The sequence below is a fragment of the Mustelus asterias genome, chromosome 4 (genome assembly GCF_964213995.1).
Source record: "Mustelus asterias chromosome 4, sMusAst1.hap1.1, whole genome shotgun sequence".
Taxonomy (NCBI): Eukaryota; Metazoa; Chordata; class Chondrichthyes; order Carcharhiniformes; family Triakidae; genus Mustelus; species Mustelus asterias.
In genome coordinates, this window is record NC_135804.1 from 42,081,158 (window position 1) to 42,104,086 (window position 22,929).

The window sequence follows — 22,929 nt, forward strand, 5'->3', positions numbered from 1 at the left end:
TAACTTGCTTGCAACCCCCACCCCTCCAAAAAGGTCCTCCTAATCTCTTTGAATTACCCATGCCATTTGTGGAGCATTCAGTCTTTCCCAGAGCAGCAACAGCACTGAGTCTTTGCTGACCTGACAAAGGGCTTTGATTGACGTGGGGCTGGGGGTTGTTGCTGTTCCGCGCTCGGCCGCTAGGGGCCACTTCGCAGCCTTTCCCCCCCCACCCTGCCGCAGGCCGGCCTGGGCCAATGAGAGGCGGCGAGCCATCCGGCCCGGCCAATCAGAGGCGGCGGCTCATCCGGATCGGCCAATCAGAGGCGGCGGACCATCCGGCTCGGCCAATCAGAGGCGGCGGCACATCCGGATCGACCAATCAGAGGCGGCGGCACATCCGGCTCGACGAATCAGAGGCGGCGTTTCATCCGGCCTCGGCTCCGCGCCGCTCCCTGTTCAGTAAGGCGGCCGCCGATTGGCCGGGCCGCGGGACGGCCATGATCGTCTCGAGCGGCTCCGCCGGCCTTTTCCCCCCGATTGCAGCCCCCGTTCCCGGGACTCGGAGCAGCGGCTGCCTCCGCCGCGCCGTCCGCCCGGGGCCCACCCCACCACCCTCTCTAATAAAGCAGCCGTGTCGGCGCTGACCCCGAAAGCAGCCAGTGTCCAATCAGAAAACAAAAAAGAAATATGCAAATGAAATGTATCACGTTAGTCGGAGCGCTGAGGTCGACTCCGTACTAAAACTTCGCAAATAATCATTCTTCATAAATACTTCCTTTAGAGCCGGCCTTTTCTCTGGTAAGTTCAGCTTGCAGCAAAGCCAAAAACCCCAAAAGACAAGAGAAAGAGGAGAGATCCCCCAAAGCGGGGTGTCTTTTTCTCACCTCCTCCCCCTCCCCCCCGGCCGTTTTATAAAAGTGTTATTTATATTGTAGGGATTACAGTTAAAATGGGGAGTGGGCCAGTCTGGGAGAGGTGAGAATGGAACTTCTTCTGGAAGCCCCCACCCCACCCCTCCCCCGTTGACAAGACAGACGGCCCTGTTTTGTTGGTGCGCTCTATTAATGTCTACCCCCACCCCCACCGGCCAGCTGTAATGTTGCAAAAGGCCAATGGCGCAGCTCCTATCTGCACGTTTGCTTTTGCAGTGGCTGCCTGTGGGCGCTCTAGGGGTTGCTGCCAGCACCGGGTTCCACCCTCGCGCCCTGGGGTTTCTGCCAGCACAGGGTTCCATCCCCGCGCCATAGGGTTGCTGCCAGCACAGGGTTCCATCCCCGCGCCGGCGCCCAGGGCTTTCTGCCAGCACAGGGTTCCATCCACGAGCCCTGGGGTTGCTGCCAGCACCGGGTTCCACCCTCGCGCCCTGGGGTTGCTGCTAGCACCGGGTTCCACCCTCGCGCCCTGGGGCTGCTGCCAGCACAGGGTTCCATCCCCGCGCCCAGGGCTTTCTGCCAGCACAGGGTTCCATCCCCGAGCCCTGGGGTTACTGCCAGCACCGGGTTCCACCCTCGCGCCCTGGGGTTGCTGCCAGCACAGGGTTCCATCCCCGCGCCGGCCCCCAGGGCTTTCTGCCAGCACAGGGTTCCATCCCCGAGCCCTGGGGTTGCTGCCAGCACCGGGTTCCACCCTCGCGCCCTGGGGTTGCTGCCAGCACAGGGTTCCATCCCCGCGCCCAGGGCTTTCTGCCAGCACAGGGTTCCATCCCCGAGCCCTGGGGTTGCTTGCCAGCACAGGGTTCCATCCCCGAGCCCTGGGGTTACTGGCTGCCGGCACAGGGTTCCATCCCCGAGCCCTGGGGTTGCTGCCAGCACAGGGTTCCATCCCCGCGCCCTGGGGTTGCTGCCAGCACAGGGTTCCATCCCCGAGCCCTGGGGTTGCTGCCAGCACAGGGTTCCATCCCCGCGCCGTTACATTGTGTTCGCCGAAGTAGCGACGTGGAAACACGTGCGTGGCTCTGGGCTGCAATGGCAAAGCCCAGCTTTGCGGGGGGGGGGGGGGGGGGTGCGGAGGGAGTAGGGAGGCAAAGGGGAAATGGCGAGAGGGAGGGAAGGCAACTAGGGCCGCTTTTTGAGTGATCGTTTGAGGAGGAGGTGGGTGGGGATGGGAATAGGGAGGGAGGATGTGCTTTGCTCTGACCGGATGAGTCATGGCTCCATTGTACAGCAGCGCTCCACTGAGTCACTGTCGTGTCGCGCCGCCAGCTGCTTATCCGCTCAAGGAGGCGTCGAACGGTCAGGACGTGAAAATGTTCCCAAGTGCTGCACCATTTGGATAATTTCATTTATCGCCAGAGCGCTACATGATAATTTCAATTCACTGACAGAAATTTGCATTGCATACTTTAAAACACCAAGTGGTATTTGCTGCATCCATTATTTAAGCATTGTATCCAGTTGAGACCTGATTTAGACGTGTTGGTGATACGAAAGCTACTAAACTTTGGTTTTAATGCTTATGTACAATTTTAGCGCCCTGTGGCAATTAATCACATCACAGTGTGCAGTGATCTGTCAGTGTTAAAGCCCTGCTTTATTTAATGATTTTTGCAATCTAGTGAATTCCCATTGTGTGGATCATTTAATTATGACTAGCAGTGTAGTATAGGGAGGCTAAACTCTCCGAGGAGTGGATTAACTTTGACAGTGACAATGAGCTACCTTACTTAATTTCCTGTAAATAGGGCTGTACCTGTTGGTTTGCCTTCTGCAGTTTTCAGGCTCGTTTTAAATATGTTCTTTTGTCAAGATGTCGATCGTAATTTTGCAGGTACAAAGGTTTTCTGATGTTCTGGCCAATATTTGTACCCTTCCCCTCCAACTGATATGCCAAAACAGATTGTCTGTTCACTTATTCTATTACTTTGTGGGACCTTGTGTATCTTTACAATATCAAATATATCTAATTGGTTGTAAAGTACTTTGGGGTGTTTTGTGGAAGTGGAATATGTTATAAATAAAAGTTCTTTACTTTGATATGACCAAGCTGAAATTAGTCTAGGCCTTTAACCTTTATCTGGTATGCATGGAGATTAGTGCCAATTTTTCTTGTATCTGAATTTAAACACTTTTTTAATCCAGTTAACCTTTAATTTATGTTTAAAAGCCAGGAGTGGTATATGATATTTTTACATATGTTCATCCTATTATCTCTGTTGCTCAATTTAACATCTTGCTTCCAAGTGTCTAAAACTGCACATTTCATTTCCAATATTGCAGTGCATGGTGAAATGTCTGGTTTATCCTGACTGTACCTTGTTAATGTGGTTTGTTCTGCGTACCTGCATCTTGCTATATAACCTGTGAAAAGATTGAAATGCTGTGACTATTGATTTATTTTGGGATCTTCCTTTTCCAGCCCAAGTTTTAAAACAACTTTAGGGATGTCACTTTATTTGAAATCTGAGCAGCTCAATTTTTCTGTCTGGCAATATAGTGGAACAGTGAGGAGTTGAGGGCGAGATTGAATATTTTGCAACTGCTCCGCTTCATTTCTCTGCCCTCCCTCTTTCATTCCCAGCCAGAGGGAAATAAAAATGAAAAAATAAGTTCACCTCCTATTTGGGACACACATTGCTCACTGATCTTCGGCTATTTTGCCGAGAACTGACTCTGTGCCAAATGAGCACTCCAAATGGGTCCTGTACAAAACCACTGTTTCATTTTCTCCAGTATTGCTATAGATTTGATTTGTTTCTGTTCCTAAAAAGAGGCCAAAGTACTGTTCCCATATTTGAGGAGCTTCTTTCAATCGCCTGTTTAGCAGGCTCTTAATGCTGCCCTGTAAAGGGATTTTCTGGGAGCTTCCCTCTGGTGCAATGTATTGAGCTGAACTGAGCTAATACAAAGACTCACGAAAGATGGTGCAGTTAAAAATATACTTTATTGACCACTACGCATTGGGGGAGAGACAGCCTGAAGATTCCAACTTCTCTCTGCCGTTACATGTGTGAGATAGATATACTTTTTCGAAGGTTTGTTTCTCCCGCCCAACCTGTCATCCAAACTGGACGATCCAATTACATTGATACACATTATTTACCTCGGCCAATAGCATTCTACCTTCTGGCAGAATTGGGAATTCATTGGTCAGCTGGATCTGGAGGTTCTTACCCACCATTGCCTAGTAACCTTACCTACACTAATCCAGTAGGTTCAAGGATCGCCCTCACCTCCTGCAAACCATGGGAATGGAGAGGGAGTCGTTTCCCTCTGTCTGCTGCTACCCCTTATCAGTAGAAGCTGAATACTTCTATTCACTGCAACCAGAAGCTTAATGCCTCCATTCATTATAAAACTTTGGTAGCTTGCAACTGCAAGGTCTCCTACTGATGATAGAGAATATATTCTGTACCTTATTGTTTCCAAAGAATGTAGCCAGCCTAGTTCTGCTCATTCCCCATTATGCTTTGGGGCAGGCTGCATCTTGGCCAAAGTTTACAAGGCATTTAAAATTACATTTTAAATCTACAATACTTGTTCAAAATTCTCTACCAATGATATGTGTCTATGAAGACAATACGTTTGCATGATGGCACTTTATGATTCCTAATTCCTTTTCTAAACTGATCTACTTTGTTTTTAATAGTCTTCAAAATCGCAGGGGTCTCTGTACCCCCTTCTGCATGCCTTTAGTCACCGCGTTGTAATCTTCAACTTCTGCTCTGTCTTACTACTCAAAAATGACCGCCTCATTTTAATCAAAGCAAAACACTGCAGATGCTGGAAATCTGAAATAAAAACATTGCTGGAAAAACTCAGCAGATCTGATAGCTTTGGTGGAGAGTAAAACAGAGTGAATGTTTGGAGTCTAATATTAAAAAAAAAATTCCTTTCTCAGAGTTACTTAATCAATGCATAGGGTGGATGGGGCAAGCCCCTATTTGCTCGAAAAAACCAATTCAATTTAAGGTCCCCAGACAAGGGACATACAAGAACAGGTATTACACCTGATCCCGTGCTTGATCTCTTTGCGTCCAATGTTTTTTGTTTTATTTTTAAATTTAATTACTTTATTATTAAAGTTACAAAGCCAGAACACAGAGTGGACTGAGCAAGCCCTTAATCCATCTCATAAAATGTTGGAAAATCTCAGCAGGTCTTTTTGATTTGATTTATTATTGTCACATGTATTAATATACAGTGAAAAGTATTGTTTCTTGCGTGCTATACAGGCAAAGCATACCATACATAGAGAAGGAAAGGAGAGGCAGCAGAATGTAGTGTTACAGTCATAGCTAGGGCGTAGAGAGAGATCAACTTAATGCAAGGTAGGTCCATTCAACAGTCCGACGGCAGCAAGGAAGAAGCTGTTTGTGAGTCGGTTGGCAAGTGATCTCAGACTGATGGAAGAAGGTGGAAGAGAGAATGTCCGGGGTGCATGGGGTCCTTGATTATGCTGGCTGCTTTTCCGAGGCAGTGGGAAGTGTAGACAGTGTCAATGGGTGGAAGGCTGATTTGAGTGATGGACTTGGCTTCATTCACGACCCTTTCTGACAGCATCTGTGGGGAGAGAACGGCTCTATTCTCTTGCCACAGGTGCTGAGATTTTTCTGTTTCAGATTCCAGCATCTGCAGTATTTTGCTTTTACCTCAGTCCATCTCCTTGCTTGCTCCAAAAATCAAATTCAAATTGAATCTAATTCATGGTCCCCACAAAAGAGTCATACGAGAATCAAGCTGACCAGAAAAGGCATTGCACCCCAGTTTGGGCTTAAGCTAATGCTTGATCTTAGCCAAAAGGCCGGATCACCCTATTGCCTTGTCTTCAAACCAACTTAGCCACTGATTGTTATCACTTTCTGGTTCATTTGGTTCTTGTCCTCCCTCTCACCTCGGTGCTATATTCGGCTTTTCATCTTTCTTTTTTGTCAGCTTTTTTATACAAATAAAGGTTCTGATGTAGTCTACACGCATGGTTATCCTCAAAATTGTGACTGGTTAGTCAGAGAATGCATAATGTTCCCTGCATTGGGATATACGTATTTAGTGTCTCCTATCTATTGCATTGTGAAGTAGAAATAATTTTGACTTGACGCAAGTTTCATGGCAGTCAAACTGTTGGATTAGGTGATTTAGTTTTGCGCACACAGCCTAAATGAAATGTCAGAATTGTTCTTTGTGCAGGTCTGGGAAATAGGCAAAAGCAAAATACCGTGGATGCTGGAAATCTGAAATAAAAACAGAAAATGCAGGATAAATTCCGTAGGTCTGGCAGCATCTGTGGAGAAAAAAAAGCAGTCACTGTTGGGTGGAATTTTCCAATCTTCTTCGTTCCCGCCCCGCATTTGGCATTCGGGCAAAACTCCATTCACTTTAGCAGCACCGGAGAATCCCAGCAGTGGGTGAGGTCAGAGGCTTTCAGTGGTTAACTCTGTTTTGCTCCACGGCAGCTGCCAAACCTGTGAGTCTATCCGCATGTTTTGTTTTAGGAAATAGATCTTGTGTAATAAAAGCAGGGTTGGACAGCACGGTGGCACAGTGGTTAGCACTGCTGCCTCACAGCACCAGGGACCTGGGTTCAGTTCCAGCTTTGGGTCACTGTCGATGTGGAGTCTGCATGTCCTCCCCGTGTCTGCGTGGGTTTCCTCCAGGTGCTCCGGTTTCCTTCCACAGTCCAAAGATGTGTGGGTTAGGTTGATTGGCCATGCTAAATTGCCCCTTAGTGTTGGGGATTAGCAGGGTGAATATGGGGGTTATGGGGATAGGATCTGGGTGGGATTGTTGTCGGTGCAGGCTCGATGAGTCGAATGGCCTCCTTCTGCACTGTAGGGATTCTATGATTCAGGGTTCAGATTTACATTGAATGTGTGAAAAATACAGATGGTCAGGGTGTAAATTCTGAAGAAGAAATTGAGTAGGGAGGGCTTGTATAGTTCACAAATGTTTGCATGTTTAGGTTAGATTTGTCGACTCGACCAAAAGACTCAGTAGTTTATTTTGAATTCACGATTCTTTGGGTATCACATCTGTGAAGTTAATTTTTGTGTTCCCTGAAAGGTTTGTTTAAAATAAATTTTAGCTTTGCCTTTTAATTTCTTCAGAGGGTTGCTGACTTTTCAGTTTTGTCTTGGTTAATAATCCAATAAACTTTTGGAAAATATGCAATTGGAATACATATTTTGAAATGTTGGGCTGGTGGAGAATTCATTGATACCATTGATGGAAATCTGCAATATGTCATGGATGAATTTGATAGTGTGGAGGATAAGCAAGTTACTTTGGGGAATTTTATACCGTATATTGATCGTCACCTCCCAGTATTGAAGCTTTGTTCCCATTGACCAAACTCTCCCACCCTCTGAGATTTTACAGATCGGCAAATAAGTTCTTGTACTCAGCATGATCACTAATTTCAGCATTAAAACTCAGAAGTGCATCTAATGCTACATTAGCTGCTAACAATCTGCATTCAGACTGACGTTTTAATGTTAACATAGTAAGTCGGACAATTTTGTCATGTCTTTGTGCATACTTTTCAAAACTCTACATCGAGAGATGCTTTGTTAGGATTTTTGCAGAATGAAAATTGTGATGTTGGGCTGTAACGAATTTTATTTTTTGGGAAGAAAATAACCTGATGAATGGAAAGCTGCCTGGTATGAAAGAGCATTGTGTGAAAATTGGCTAGAATTGCTAAAAGGTTAAGTTACTCATTATGGAGAAGTATAGAATGATAGAGTCACTACAGTGCAAAAAGAAGCCATCTGGCCCATTGAGTTTGCACCGACTCTAAAAGACCATCACACCCAGGTCCTCTCCTATGCCCTATTCCCGTAACCCCTGCATATTTACCATGGCCAGTCCATCTAACCTGCACATCTTTGGACTGTGGGAGGGAACTGGAGCACCCGGAGGGAACCTATGCAGACACAGAGAGAATGTGCAAACTCTGCACAGTCAGTCATCCAAGGCCAGAATCAAAGCCAGGTCCCTGGCACTGAGGCAGAGTGCTAACCACTGTGTCAAGACTGTGAACCAGGGAAGAGGGCACATCAGCATTTATTGTCTTTCAGTGCTGCCCACCAGCTAGCCTTGAGGCAATTGAGATTCCCTTAGCATCGTTGGTTTGAAAATCCCCCATCTGAATGAGGATTAGTTGGGAGTTAATGTAATGGTGGTGTTCGACATTGGTGCTTGTTTAAAATGTTGTCATGTTAGCAGCAAGATTTTAACAGAATTCCAGTCTGAAGCCTAGCTTTTGAATTGCACATTTCAAAAAGACATACCAGGTACGACTTAGAATGCAGCAAAATCCTTGAACCAACGTCTGCAGCAGATCCCCCCCCCCGCCCCACCGTCCAGCTAAAATATAAAGGCTCAGTTTTTTTAAATTTGTTCGTGGGATGTGGTTGGAGCTGGCAAGGCCAGCATTTGTTGTCCATCCCTGATATGGACAAACAAAACAGACCATCTATTAATGAAACTTACTCTGTTCAGAAGTGGTGCAAATTTGTAGAGCAGTGACCATTCTCCTCTTAAAAGCAAATTAGTGTGGATGCTGGAATCTGAAACCAAAAGAGAAAATGCTGGAAAATCTCAGCAGGTCTGGCAGCATCTGTAAGGAGAGAAAAGAGCTGATGTTTCGAGTCCAAATGACCCTTTGTCAAAGCTTTGGTTTCGAGTCCGGATGACCCTTTGTTAAAGCTTTGACAAAGGGTCATCTGGACTAAATGTCTGCTCTTTTCTCTCCTTACAGATGCTACCAAACCTGCTGAGATTTTCCAGCATTTTCTCTTTTGGACCATTCTCTTCACCTCTCTCCCAGCATCACCCCCACCCCCAACCCAGCTGTCCCGTTAGTTCCCCATTATGCAATGGGACAGAATAAAATTGGCCAGTTTGTGAAAAAACTGGGACTACCTCTCTGATCAGTGAAGGGAATAGGGAAAGTTCCAGGGCACTGTGGTAGTTCATGATTTTCCTACATCCGTTTTTTTTTAAACAAATGTTCTCCTTTCTGAAGGACTTGTCAAGCTCCCCTGTCTGCATTTGTTGCATACTTTGCTAATCTGATCCAGAACTCTGGATGGGATTGATTCCAAAATTAGACGTCTTCTAAATATTCCCTCAGTTTCCCATCTCTATCAGAAATATTTGACCAGATAGTTAGAATCTAGTCCATTCATCATTTTGAAATTTGCAGTCAGATTGCCTCTGAGCTTTTGGTTCTCTGAGGAAAACGACCCCAGCTTGTGGAGCTTATTGTGATAGCTGAGCTCAAAATACAGGGTATCAATTTGGTTGTCTCTCTCTGACTACTTTCACTCGAGCTTCCTTATCTCCTGGCAATTATGGGAACCGCAGCCGGACAGATAGTCAAAATCTGATTGCAGCAAACCCTAGACGGTGTAAATATGCTGTTCTTGCTTTCAAAGGCTTGGATCCTGTGGTCGGTGGCGAAACAATTGTGTTTGCTGCTGACCTCTTGAGAATTGCAACCCACGAAGACCGAGTGATTTCTTCTGATGCAAATTTACTTTTTCCGCCCCTCATTTAAATCTGGAAGCAAATCAAGGGCATTTTATCAAGTGACAGCATCAAGCAGGGTAAGCAGCTTGTCATGTTGAAGAGTTTTCACATAATAAGCCAGGTAATAAAATTCACCGAGTTAAAGTAAAGAAGCTGAACTATCATGTACTTCTAAAAAAAAATTGTTTATTATATTAAACCACTGCATTTTTATAATGTTATTTTTTTAACGTTACATTTCACAAAAATTAAATTAGCTTTTCCGGGTCGGAGAGGTCGTTTGGAAGTAGTTATAACTTAGTACACCATTAAATATGCATTTGTACCTCATTAGCAAGACTAATTTTAGAGGGGTAGGATTAACAATGATATTGCAGTGTGAAAGGCATAGGTCAGTTCCAAGATTGCTTTAAGATTCCCATCTGCTGGGTCTTCAACACACCCTATGGGAAGAGCAGCAAATCACAAACAACAACTTCTGAGTTTCCATGTTTTTTTTAAGTTAATTTGTGGGATTTGGATGTCGTTGGCTGGCCAGCATTTATTGCCGATCCCCAGTCGCCCTTGAACTGAGTGGCTTGCTCGGCCATTTCAGAGGGCAGTTGATAGTCAACCACATTGCTGAGGCTCTGGAGTCACGTGTAGACCAGACCGGGTAAGGACAGCAGACTTCCTTCCCTTCAGTGAACCAAATGGGCTTTTCCGACAATCGAGAATGGTTTCATGGTCATCAGTAGATTCTTAATTCCAGATTTTTTTTTTATTGAATTCAAATTCCACCATCCTCCGTAGCAGGATTTGAACCTGCATCCCCAGAACATTAGCTGAATTTCTGGATTAATAGTCTAGTGATAGTACCACTAGGCCATTGCCTCCCCTAACTGCACATGTATGGATATCAGAAGTTTTTGTCTGATTCAAAGGATAATGGTGTTGAATACTGACAGCTTTGTCATTATTGGGTTAGATTGTATTGTCCGATCAAAGCAATTTATTACATGTGTTGCGAGCTCAGGATTGTGGGTATTGTAATCCTGCACAATAAATTGACTAATTGTAATCAGTGCACATTACAGTGCTTTGTAGTTTGGTAACTCCCTGCAAATGCTATGATTCCTTTTACCCGTGACATTATAATCTTGGAAACCTTGAATGGAAATCTTTTCTTTTGAATATAACCTGATCAGGTGCGTTCTCACAACCTAACAAATAGGTTAGACCAAGGAGAGCCAATGGATGTTATCTATCTTGACTTCCAAAAGGCCTTTGACAAGGTGCCTCACGGGAGACTGCTGAGTAAAATAAGGGCCCATGGTATTCGAGGCAAGGTACTAACATGGATTGACGATTGGCTGTCAGACAGAAGGCAGAGAGTTGGGATAAAAGGTTCTTTCTCAGAATGGCAACCGGTGACAAGTGGTGTCCCGCAGGGTTCAGTGTTGGGGCCACAGCTGTTCTCTTTATATATTAACGATCTAGATGACGGGACTGGGAGCATTCTGGCCAAGTTTGCCGATGATACAAAGATAGGTGGAGGGGCAGGTAGTATTGAGGAGGTGGGGAGGCTGCAGAAAGATTTAGACAGTTTAGGAGAGTGGTCCAAGAAGTGGCTGATGAAATTCAACGTGGGCAAGTGCGAGGTCGTACACTTTGGAAAAAAGAATAGAGGCATGGACTATTTTCTAAACGGTGACAAAATTCATAATGCTAAAGTGCAAAGGGACTTGGGAGTCCTAGTCCAGGATTCTCTAAAGGTAAACTTGCAGGTTGAGTCCGTAATTAAGAAAGCAAATGTAATGTTGTCATTTATCTCAAGAGGCTTGGAATACAAAAGCAGGGATGTACTTCTGAGGCTTTATAAAGCACTGGTTGGGCCCCATTTGGAGTACTGTGAGCAATTTTGGGCCCCACACCTCAGGAAGGACATACTGGCACTGGAGCGGGTCCAGCGGAGATTCACACGGATGATCCCAGGAATGGTAGGCCTGACATACGATGAACGTCTGAGGATCGTGGGATTATATTCATTGGAGTTTAGGAGGTTGAGGGGAGATCTGATAGAAACTTACAAGATAATGAACGGCTTAGATAGGATGGACGTAGGGAAGTTGTTTCCATTAACAGGGGAGACTAGGACGCGGGGGCACAGCCTTAGAATAAAAGGGAGTCACTTTAGAACAGAGATGAGGAGAAATTTCTTCAGCCAGAGAGTGGTGGGTCTGTGGAATTCATTGCCACAGAGGGCTGTGGAGGCCGAGACGTTGAGCGTCTTCAAGACAGAAATTGATAAATTCTTGATTTCTCGAGGAATTAAGGGCTATGGGGAGAGAGCGGGTAAATGGAGTTGAAATCAACCATGATTGAATGGTGGAGTGGACTCGATGGGCCGAATGGCCTTACTTCCGCTCCTATGTCTTATGGTCTTATGGTCTTATGATTTACTAACACACAGGATTTGGGGCAATCGAAACTTCCTGTTTTTCTACCATCACTTTAAAATTGTAATCTTTCAATTGTAATCCACCAATTTGTCTGACTGACAAGAGGGGAAAACAGATTAGATTCAAGGTGCAGTAGACTGTAATCACTGTACAGATTGCCAGTCACTCTGTATGTTTCACAAATGTAAATATCATATTGTTGCAAAAAATTCTCTTTAGCAGCTGCATGACTCTGCAGTTTTTGTTTCCAGAGTACTTGAGGAATATAAAACAGAAAACGAAATCAGTTTAATGCATTGATTGTGTTTGTTCTGGTTAAGTCCAGGGCAGTATAACTTTACATTCCACATGATTGACAGCTGTTGTGAGAACGCACCTGAGCATGTTTTCTTGCAGTCATCAAGAGTGGATGTGAATAATCATAAAGTATGCTTCTTGTGACTTTGGGGATTATGTTTAATCTGCCATGCACTGGCACTAAAACATTTTTTTTTACAAGTACAGTATTTTCATTGATGGAAGTTGTAAGGATTATAATGACTCATAAGAATAGACATGGATATTGTAGTTCAAAATGAAGCAGTTGCAGACTTGCTAAATAATTTTGGGTATGTGTCTTCACAATAGAGGAAAAGGGTAAAATACCAGAGATATGAGGTAAACTAAAAGTAGATTCAGTAAAATTACTAGATTTAAGTTTATGGTGAACATAATGAGACTAAACATTTGAGACCAAAATGGCACCGGAGCGTGGCATCTTCTTGCAAGCTGTGCCCAGCATACCCTGTAATTCTATCTTTTACTCTTGTTCTATCCTTAAAACTCTATTCTCTCTTAAACTCTCTAACAATGCTTTAATTCAATCTCTTACAGATTTGACTTTTTCTGTACTCTAGCTATCTGCACCCTCTTCTTTCCTTCTCTATGTACGGTATGTTTTGGCTGTAAAGCACGCAAGAAACAATACCTTTCGCTGTATGCCAATATATGTGACAATAAATCAAATCAAAAAAGGACCTGATGATTTCACTCTTCAATCCTTCCAAAAGCAATCGAGGCTAGATCAACTGAAACTTTAAAATCTCAGATTAACAGATTTTAAAGGCACGAGTATTAAGGAATACTGAACCAAGATAGGTAAATGGAGTTGATCTGCAAATAGCCATGACCTAATTGAACAATAGAACAGGCTGGAGGATATGAATGGCCTTCTCTTGTTCTACTACCCCAATGTTAATCCAGATTTCCAGCATCCAATTTGCTATTAATGAGTTGTTCTTGCCATTCAAAGCTTCTGAAAGACAGAATTATGTACTGTACCTTATTTGGCACGAGCTGCTAAATAACAGTCAAACCATTCTGGAAGTGAAGTAATGTCTTTGGTAATAGTAGTAACAGCAAGCCACTTGTAATTAGTTATCCTAATCTTCAGCATGAGATGTTAAAGAACAAATCATGACTGCAGTAGAATGAAGGGAAGTTGTTACAAAATGAACGGACATATCTCTTTCACAACAGAAACTGCTGGCGAATCTCGGCAGGTCTGACAGCATCAGTGGAGAGAGAATAGAGCTAATGTTTCGAGTCAGGATGACCCTTCATCAGAGCTAAGACATATCTCTTTCTTTGCCCTGTAAAGTACTATGGCACAGCCTTTTTTAAAAAAACACATCAGTGTCTTTTTTTTTGGTTCTGAATTCCTCTCCTGCTCTGTTTTATGACAACAAATGTGTTTTGTGCCCTTGCATCCTATGCATTGAAGCTCATAGGTATACATGAGCAACATGTGTCATACTGTTGTTTTTGTGGCAAAATAAACATTTTTAAACAGCAAATGTTTGAATGCAAACATATTATGGAAGCTCGGATTTAAAATCTGCAAATTTATTCTTTTTAATGGACTGAATGTAGCCAAATTGTGTTTTGGTGGCATATTATAAATCTGGAAATTCCTTCTCCAAAATATGTGGATGTAGAGTTGACTGAAATATAAGATCAAGACAGATCAATTTGTTTTTAAGTTAAGGGTATCAAATTATATGTAATAAAGGTGAATAAAAAGACTTGAAGTACAGATCAGCCATGATCTAATTGGTTGGTACTGTAACCTTGAGCAGCTGAATGGTCTGCTTCTGTTCGTATTGTAGAATTCTGAGAAGGTGGTTACAGAATAAATGCCTTGAAGAGTTTAGATTTTCCTTTCCTTTTCAGTTTGCTTGCATGTGCCCAGTACTGTTTTATGAATTTGAAAAATAGAGCCTTTTGAAGCTTGTTGTACTGAGTCACTTAAGGTCTTAGTACAAATTGAAATAAACAAAATACTTACTTATTTTCTCTCAAAATGCTGCACGTGCCAATGATTGGAAGCAAAGTTCCATTAAACTTCTGAAAGATATTGAGACTGTGTCTGGTCAGAACTGTTGGCGATAAATCCTTGCACAAGCAAAAGTGCCTTGTAGAACTTAGTGGTTTTACTCACGTGATGCTGGGTACATATTGGGCAAGTGAATTATTTAGGCCCAAATCATTCCAATTTCTTTTTATTGCACAACCCACTGCTGACTGTCACTTTTATATGGAACATAGAACATTATAGCGCAGTACAGGCCCTTCGGCCCTCAATGTTGCGCCGACCTGTGAAACCAATCTAAAGCCCATCTAACCTACACTGTTCCAATATCATCCATATGTTTATCCAATGACCATTTAAATGCCCTTAATGTTGGCGAGTCCACTACTGTTGCAGGCAGGGCATTCCACGCCCTTACTACTCTGAGTAAAGAATCTACTTCTGACATCTGTCCTATATCTACCACCCCTCAATTTAAAGCTATGTCCCCTCGTGCTAGCCATCACCATCCGAGGAAAAAGGCTCTCATTGTCCACCCTATCTAATCTTCTGATCATCTTGTATGCCTCTATTAAGTCACCTCTTAACCTTCTTCTCTCTAACGAAAACAGCCTCAAGTCCCTCAGCCTTTCCTCATAAAACCTTCCCACCATACCAGGCAACATCCTGGTAAATCTCCTCTCCACCCTTTCCAATGCTTCCACATCCTTCCTATAATGCGGCAACCAGAACTGTACGCAATACTCCAAGTGCGGCCGCACCAGAGTTTTGTACAGCTGCAACATGACCTCATGGCTCCGAAACTCAATCCCTCTACCAATAAAGGCTAACACACCGTACGCCTTCTTAACAACCCTATCAACCTGGGTGCCAACTTTCAGGGATTTATGCACATGGACACCGAGATCTCTCTGCTCATCCACACTACTAAGTATCTTACCATTAGTCCAGTACTCTGTATTCCTGTTACTCCTTCCAAAGTGAATCACCTCACACTTTTCCGCATTAAACTCCATTTGCCACCTCTCAGCCCAGCTCTGCAGCTTATCTATGTCCCTCTGTAACCTGCAACATCCTTCCGCACTGTCCTCAACTCCACTGACTTTAGTGTCATCCGCAAATTTACTAACCCATCCTTCTACGCCCTAATCCAGGTCATTTTATAAAAATGACAAACAGCAGTGGCCCCAGACCAGATCCTTGTGGTACACCACTAGGAACTGAACTCCAGGATGAACATTTCCCATCAACCACCACCCTCTGTCTTCTTACAGCTAGCCAATTTCTGATCCAAACCGCTAAATCACCCTCAATCCCATGCCTCCGTATTTTCTGCAATAGCCTACCGTGGGGAACCTTATCAAGCACTTTACTGAAATCCATATACACCGCATCAACTGCTTTACCCTTATCCACCTCTTTGGTCACCTTCTTAAAGAACTCAATAAGGTTTGTGAGGCACGACCTACCCTTCACAAAACCGTATTGACTATCCCTAATCAAATTATTCCTTTCTGGATGATTATAAATCCTATCTCTTATAATCCTTTCCAAAACTTTGCCCACAACAGAAGTAAGGCTCACTGGTCTATAATTACCAGGGTTGTCTCTACTCCCCTTCTTGAACAAGGGGACAACATTTGCTATCCTCCAGTCTTCTGGCACTATTCCTGTAGATAATGACGACATAAAGATCAAAGCCAAAGGCTCTGCAATCACCTCCCTAGCCTCCCAGAGAATCCTAGGATAAATCCCATCCGGCCCAGGGGACCTGTCTATTTTTACCCTTTCCAGAATTGCTAACACCTCCTCCTTATGAACCCCAATCCCGTCTAGTCTAATAGCCTGTATCTCAGTATTCTCCTCAACAACATTGTCTTTTTCCTGTGTGAATACTGACGAAAAATATTCATTTAGCGCCTCTCCTATCTCTTCGGACTCCACGCACAACATCCCACTACTGTCCTTGACTTGCCCTAATCTTACCCTAATCATTCTTTTATTCCTGACATACCTATAGCAAGCTTTAGGGTTTTTCTTGATCTTACCTGCCAAAGACTTCTCGTGTCCCCTCCTGGCTCTTCTTAGCTCTCTCTTTAGGTCCTTCCTGGCTAACTTGTAACTCTCAAGCGCCCTAACTGAGCCTTCATGTCTTATCTTTACTTAAGTCTCCTTCTTCCTCTTCACAAGAGACTCAACTTCTTTAGTAAACCACGGTTCCCTCGCTCGACCACTTCCTGCCTGACAGGTACATACTTATCAAGGACACGCAGTAGCTGTTCCTTGAACAAGCTCCACATTTCAATTGTGCCCATCCCCTGCAGTTTCCTTCCACATCCTATGCATCCTAAATCTCGCCTAATCGCATCATCATTTCCTTTCCCCCAGCTATAACTCTTGCCTTGCGGTATATACCTATCCCTTTCCATCGCTAAAGTAAACGTAACTGAATTGTGGTCACTATCACCAAAGTGCTCACCTACCTCCAAATCTAACACCTGGCCTGGTTCATTACCCAGTACCAAATCCAATGTGGCTTTGCCTCTTGTTGGCCTATCTACATACTGTGTCAGGAAACCCTCCTGCACACATTGGACAAATACTGACCCATCTAAAGTACTTGAACTATAGTGTTTCTAGTCAATATTTGTAAAGTTAAAGTCCCCCATAACAACTACCCTGTTACTTTCGCTCCTATCCAGAATCGTCTTTGCAATCCTTTCCTCTACATCTCTGGAACTTTTCGGAGGCCTGTAGAAAACCAAGGGTTTTGAAATAGTGCATGAAATCAAATCATTCAAAATTTTCCTCTTTGTACTTGACTATCTGATGCTGTAGAAATGAATTACGCACAATCTACAACAATAGCGTGCATTTGTGTAGCACCTTTAGTACAATAAAATGTCCCAAGAGGTACATTTATAAAGCAAGATTTTTAACTGATCTGCATAAGGCAGTATAAAGGCAGATGGTCAAAGGCTTGGTCAAATGGGTAGGTTTTAAGGAGCTTCTTAAAGGAAGAGAGTTGTAGAGAGCCAATAGATGTGCAGGAAGAACTCCAAAGCCCTCAAAACTGCTAGCTTTTTGAGCTTGTAATGTGGAATAGATAAGGGAGAACCAGAAGATGTAGTGCATCGGGACTTTCAGAAAGCTTTTGATAAGGTCCCTTAAGTTAGTGAGCATAATTAAAGCACATGGGATGGGGGTTAAAGTATTAGCATGGATTGATAATTGGTTGACAGTTGATTGGGTTTTTTTTCAAATGACGGGCAATGACTGGTGGGGCATCACAAGGAGCAGTGCTTGGGCCCTAGATGTTCACGATGTAAATAAATGACCTGGATGAAGGAATCAAATGTAACATTTCCAAGTGTGTTGATGACACAAAACTGGGTGGAATTGTGGGGTGAAGGCAAGGTGGCTTCAAGGTGATTTAGACAAGTTGAGTGGGCAAACACACATCCGATGCAGTACAACGTGGCTAAATGTGAAGTTATGCACTTTGGTATGAAAAACAGAAATGAAAATTATTGCTTAAATAGTGAAATATTGGGAAGTGTAGATGTACAAAGGGATCTGGCTGTCCTTGTACACCAGTCAGTGAATGGAAAGGCAGGTGCAGCAAGCAATTAGGAAGGCAAATGGTATGTTGACCTTCGTTGCGAGAGGATTTGAGTTCAGAAGTAGGCATATCTTACTGCAGTTATAAAGGGCCACACCTGGACAATGTCTTGCAGTTTTGGTCTCCCTGCTGAAGAAAGGATATACGAGGGAATGCAGCAGAAGTTCACTAGGCTGATACTGGGGTTGGTGGGACTGTTCTGTGAGGAGAGATTGGTTTGACTAGACATGTATTCACTAGAGTTTAGAAAGTTGAGAGGAGATCTGATTAAAACATATAAAATTCTAATAGGGATGGAGAGACTAGGTACAGGGAGGATGTTTTCCCTAGTTGGGGAAATCTAGAAGCAAGGGCCACAGTCTCAGGATATGGGATCCTGAGATAGACCATTTAGTGTGGAAATGCTGGCGTTTGCTACCAAATAAACCTGTTGGACTTTAACCTGGTGTTGTTAGACTCCTTACTGTATAGACCATTTAGGACAGAGATGAGTAAAAATTTCTTCACTCAAAGGATGGTGAACTTGTGAAATTATCTCTGAAGGCTAAGGAGGCCAAGTCACTGAATGTATGCGAGAAAGATATCAAGGGGTATGGGGAGAAAACAGAAATATGGCATTGGGATCGAACATTAGCCATGATATTCAATGGCGGAGCAGGCTCAAAGGGCTGATTGGCTGACTCCTGCCCCTAGTTTCTATATTTCCTCAGTTGCTGAAGGCACAGTCTTTGCCTGTGGTGGAGCAGCTAAAAATCTGGGATGCTCGGTGTGGTTATCTCTCAGCATAGTGAGACTTAAGAAGTTCACAAATATAGGTGCAGACAAGGCTGTGGGAAGACCTGAAAACAAGGCTGAGAATTTAAAAATCAAGATATTGCTCGATTGGGAACTAATGTAGGTTGACAAATACTGAGTTTGTTTGGATGGGACTTGATTCATGTTTTAAATGACTCGTGATTATGTGGAGGGTGAGGGCGGTGGGAGAGGCACAGTTTAAAATGTGGGAGTGAGCCAGGAGTAAGTTGGACTAGTCATGTCCTGAGGTGACCCAATCTACAGCACAGACATGGGCTATTTGGCCCAACTGGTCTATCGTGACTTTATACCTCCTTCAAGCAGCCTCCCAGTCAGATTCCCTCTTTGTACACCACTTATGCCCCTTTATTTCTTTCTTGCATGCTATGCATTGAATTTCTCCTTAAACGTGCTAATGCTATCTGTTTCAGCTGCACCATGTGGCAGTAAGTTCCACATGCCAGCCCTCTGTTGAAAGAAATTTCTCTTTAAATTCTTCATTTGCTCTGTCCTTTTGTTCTGTACTTTCCCTGAACTAGAAACAGTTGACCCATTTCTCCTTCTAAAATACCTTCATAATTGATTAGACATTTGCTTAGTATTCTCTGTTCCATTGTAAGGAAGTGATGTTGGATTTGTATCAAACGTTGCTTAGGCCATAGACAGCGTAGATGTTTTATTGAGCTATGGAAGAGGCATGGTGAAGATTTACCACCATAATTCTAGGAAAGGTTGATATGAAGAAAGATGGGTGCGTTTGCCACTACAGCAGGGTTGAATGGATTGATCTAGAATTTATCAAAATTCTGAAAGGCTTTGAGATGATAAATGGTGAATATCCAATGAATTGATAATACAGGACCATAAACTCCAGATCATCCTAAAGTTGAAAGAGAAAATTAGACATTTCCTTTGGCTTTTACCAAAATTGGTTTTGACATTAGTAGGAAGGAAACTCAATGCTATTTAAAACTGGAAGAAAATAAAAGGATGACAGAGACCAGGCAAGGAAATAAGATTTGAGTAGGTAGCTCCAGTTAAGGAGCTAGCACAGGCACACTAGGCCAAAAGGTCTCATTGTATGCTCCTAAGTTCTATGAATTGGTCTACTTTATCATAGAAATCATAGAAACCCTACAGTGCAGAAGGAGGCCATTCGGCCCATCGAGTCTGCACCAACCACAATCCCACCCAGGCCCTACCCCCACATATTTTACCCGCTAATCCCTCTAACCTGTGCATCTCAGGACTCTAAGGGGCAATTTTTAACCTGGCCAATCAACCTAACCTGCGCATCTTTGGACTGTGGGAGGAAACCGGAGCACCCGGAGGAAACCCACGCAGACACGAGGAGAATGTGCAAACTCCACACAGACAGTGACCCGAGCCGGGAATCGAACCCGGGACCCTGGAGCTGTGAAGCAGCAGTGCTAACCATGTTGACAAACTCTGGCATAGTTATCACTGCATCATTTGCAGTAGCTTCTGAAATTAAAGTTTTAATGAAGTGATACTTTCATACTGAATGGCAATGTGTTAGGTTTTCCGCACTCACTTCAGAATTTCCTGTAAGTTATAGTTAATCTTTTGCACAACATGGGTTTTCGAGATCATTTTAACCACTTATTTTGAACAGCGACAGTGCCGAAACTCAGTAGTCTTCTTTGATGATATGTCCCAGCAGGATCTCACCATTTTGTTGTCTGTCTTTTGAAGATAAATGAACTCATGAAATCAGCCATCATATAACATAAACGAGGTGTGCAAGAGGAATTTCCTCTGGAAACTTGAGTGGGAGATTCCTGCAAAACATACACTGTATGTTTTATTTTCCGGTAAACCACAATTGTATGTAGCCAGGCTTTAACTTTTACGGTTGAATTTGTATCCTTGTAATATTAATTGGTGCTGCTTTGTCCCATTTGGCTGTCACAAATGCTAGAATAAAGTTAAGATTTTGTAATTGTTGAGAGGAGACTGACTTTTCATGTGCTGTAGCCGTACCGAGCATCTGCATAAATTTGTATGGACAAATACTGATCAGAAGCCATTCAGATTATGTCTCTACTGTCAGCTGAAATTAACTCAACAAACAGATGCTTACTAATTATTTTGGCTTTGAGTCCAGTTTGGTTATCATCGTGCCAGTGCTTCACCTATTACCCTGGATGCTGGAGGGATAGGTAGGAGTGAGGCCAGTCAAATGTTTGAAAACGAGGATGAGAATTTAAAAATGGAGGCATTGCCGGGCCAGGTTTCACTGACTAGGTCAATGAACGCCGGAGTGATAGGTGAATGGCTCTTGGTGTGAGTTTGAGATATGGGTACCAATGTTTTAGATGATTTCAACTTTACAGGGGTGCAGGAAGAGAGGCTTGTGCGGAGAGCTTTGGAATTGTTGAGTTTAGAGGTAAAAAGTTGTGTATCAGGGTTTCAGCAACAGATGGGTTGAAGCAGGAGTGAAGACGGGCAATTTTGTGGAAGTGGGTGGTCTTGGTGATGGAGAGGATCTGGAGTTGGACACTCCGCTTAGTCCAATAACACCATCTGTCTTCCACTATACTCATTTGAATTTCACTTGACTAATCATGAAGAAAAGCATTTGCTTCGTGTTGCAGTGCCGTTCTTCGTGGTTGCGCTTCTGTGACCTTAACAGCAATAACAATAAATGCACAAGGCAAACAAGTGCCCACTTTGTTCACAGCTGGCCATTTTGAATTTGTTTATTTATTAGTATCACAAGTAGACTTACATTAACACTGCGACGAAGTTGCTGTGAAAATCCCCTAATCGCCACACTCCGACACCTGTTTGGGTACACTGAGAGAGAATTTTACCATGAGTCAATGCACCTAATCAGCACGTCTTTTGGACTGAGGGAGGAAACCGGAGCACTCGGAGGAAACCCACGCAGACATGGGGAGATCGTGCAGACTCCACACAGACAGTGACTCAAGCCGGGAATCGAACCCGGGCCCCTGACGCTGTGAGATAGCAGGGCTAACCACTGTACCGGAGCATGAACTTGTGCAATTTTATAATTTTTATTTAAAAAAAGGGAAACTCCTATCAAGTCTACTCAGTTAAGAATAAACTACTTCTTCATGGGATGCATACCTAACACTGATCCAACTGAAATTTTCATGCACCACTCTATTTCTGCTTTGCGACCTGGAAACCAGTGTGATTTTAAAATGTTTTTATGAAGCTATGCAAGTCTTGCATATTTCCTATCTCACAACATCAAAAGTAGTAAAGAAAGACAGTGGTTTCCTGTATTATCTTGTAATAAACTTCATATTTTTTGTATTTTTTCTGAGATCTGGAAGTTGCTGGGAAGGTGGAGAGCTTATTGCCCAATCCTAGTTGCCAATTTGCAGACACTTGTCTCAGCAGTTAACCTCTAATTGACTTCAGGGTGCATCACTGTTAGAAGCTTACAAACGATAAGATGTGAGATGAAGAAGATGGATAGTCTGTTTTTCAAGAGTCGGTCTGAAAATTGTGATTCTTCTGTGCTACAGATATATTTAAGGACAGAATGCGGAATATGAGCAACTCCGTTATGGCCTTCAACCAATAGAAACCAGTGACATGGGGAAATAAAAGCGAGTCAAGTTGCAGTCATCTGTTTGAGTAGTGATCTCTTGGTGCCCAAACTTGATCTTTGAATGCCTTGTATCTAGGTAGTTGAGCTTCTTAATACATAATGTTCAAAGATTTAGGCTTATGAGTTGTTATGCATGGTGCTAATGGCTATTAGTCTTAATCTGTATCCTCTCCAGATGGGCATTTTACATGAGATATGAAAAAGTGCTGTAGGGATTTTGGTCTTAAGTAATGTTAACTACACTAACTATTGTAATGTAAGTTTGGGTGACGTAATTTGCACTGAAAGACTTCCTTTAAAATGCATTTCTTTAGAGCCATCAAAAAGTGTCCAATAGTGGTTTGTAAGGATGCAGTTACTGAGAAAACAGTGTATATATCAGTGTTAGAAAGGGAGGTTATCATTGTATATTGGAATAATACAAATCGTCAATGAACATTAAGTTCCGTTTTTTTTCTTCTGCAAGTTTTTTAAAATCACTTTTGGTGGCTCTAACGTCTGGTGGAATGGTCAGCTCCCAGACGGATGCATCAATTTCCTACTGAATCACTTCACCTAAATGACAGAGGGCCCATGCCATGCCTTTGCAGAAAGTTTAACTAGTCTGGGGAATGGGAAGGGGAAGGACGTAACTGAATGGAAAAACAACAGGGCAAGTTGGC

At 43.3% G+C, this 22,929-nt stretch overlaps 1 protein-coding gene across 4 annotated transcripts in view; it reads left to right on the forward strand.

Moving 5' to 3' along the window:
• The first annotated feature begins 448 nt into the window (after nucleotides 1–448).
• chd9 (chromodomain helicase DNA binding protein 9) overlaps nucleotides 449–22,929 on the forward strand; it is a 270,685-nt gene continuing 248,204 nt past the window's right edge. For all 4 annotated transcript variants that reach the window (XM_078210878.1, XM_078210880.1, XM_078210879.1 and 1 more), the window contains exon 1: nucleotides 449–780. The gene's annotated coding sequence lies outside the window, so the exon portion shown is untranslated. The remainder of the gene's footprint in view (nucleotides 781–22,929) is intronic.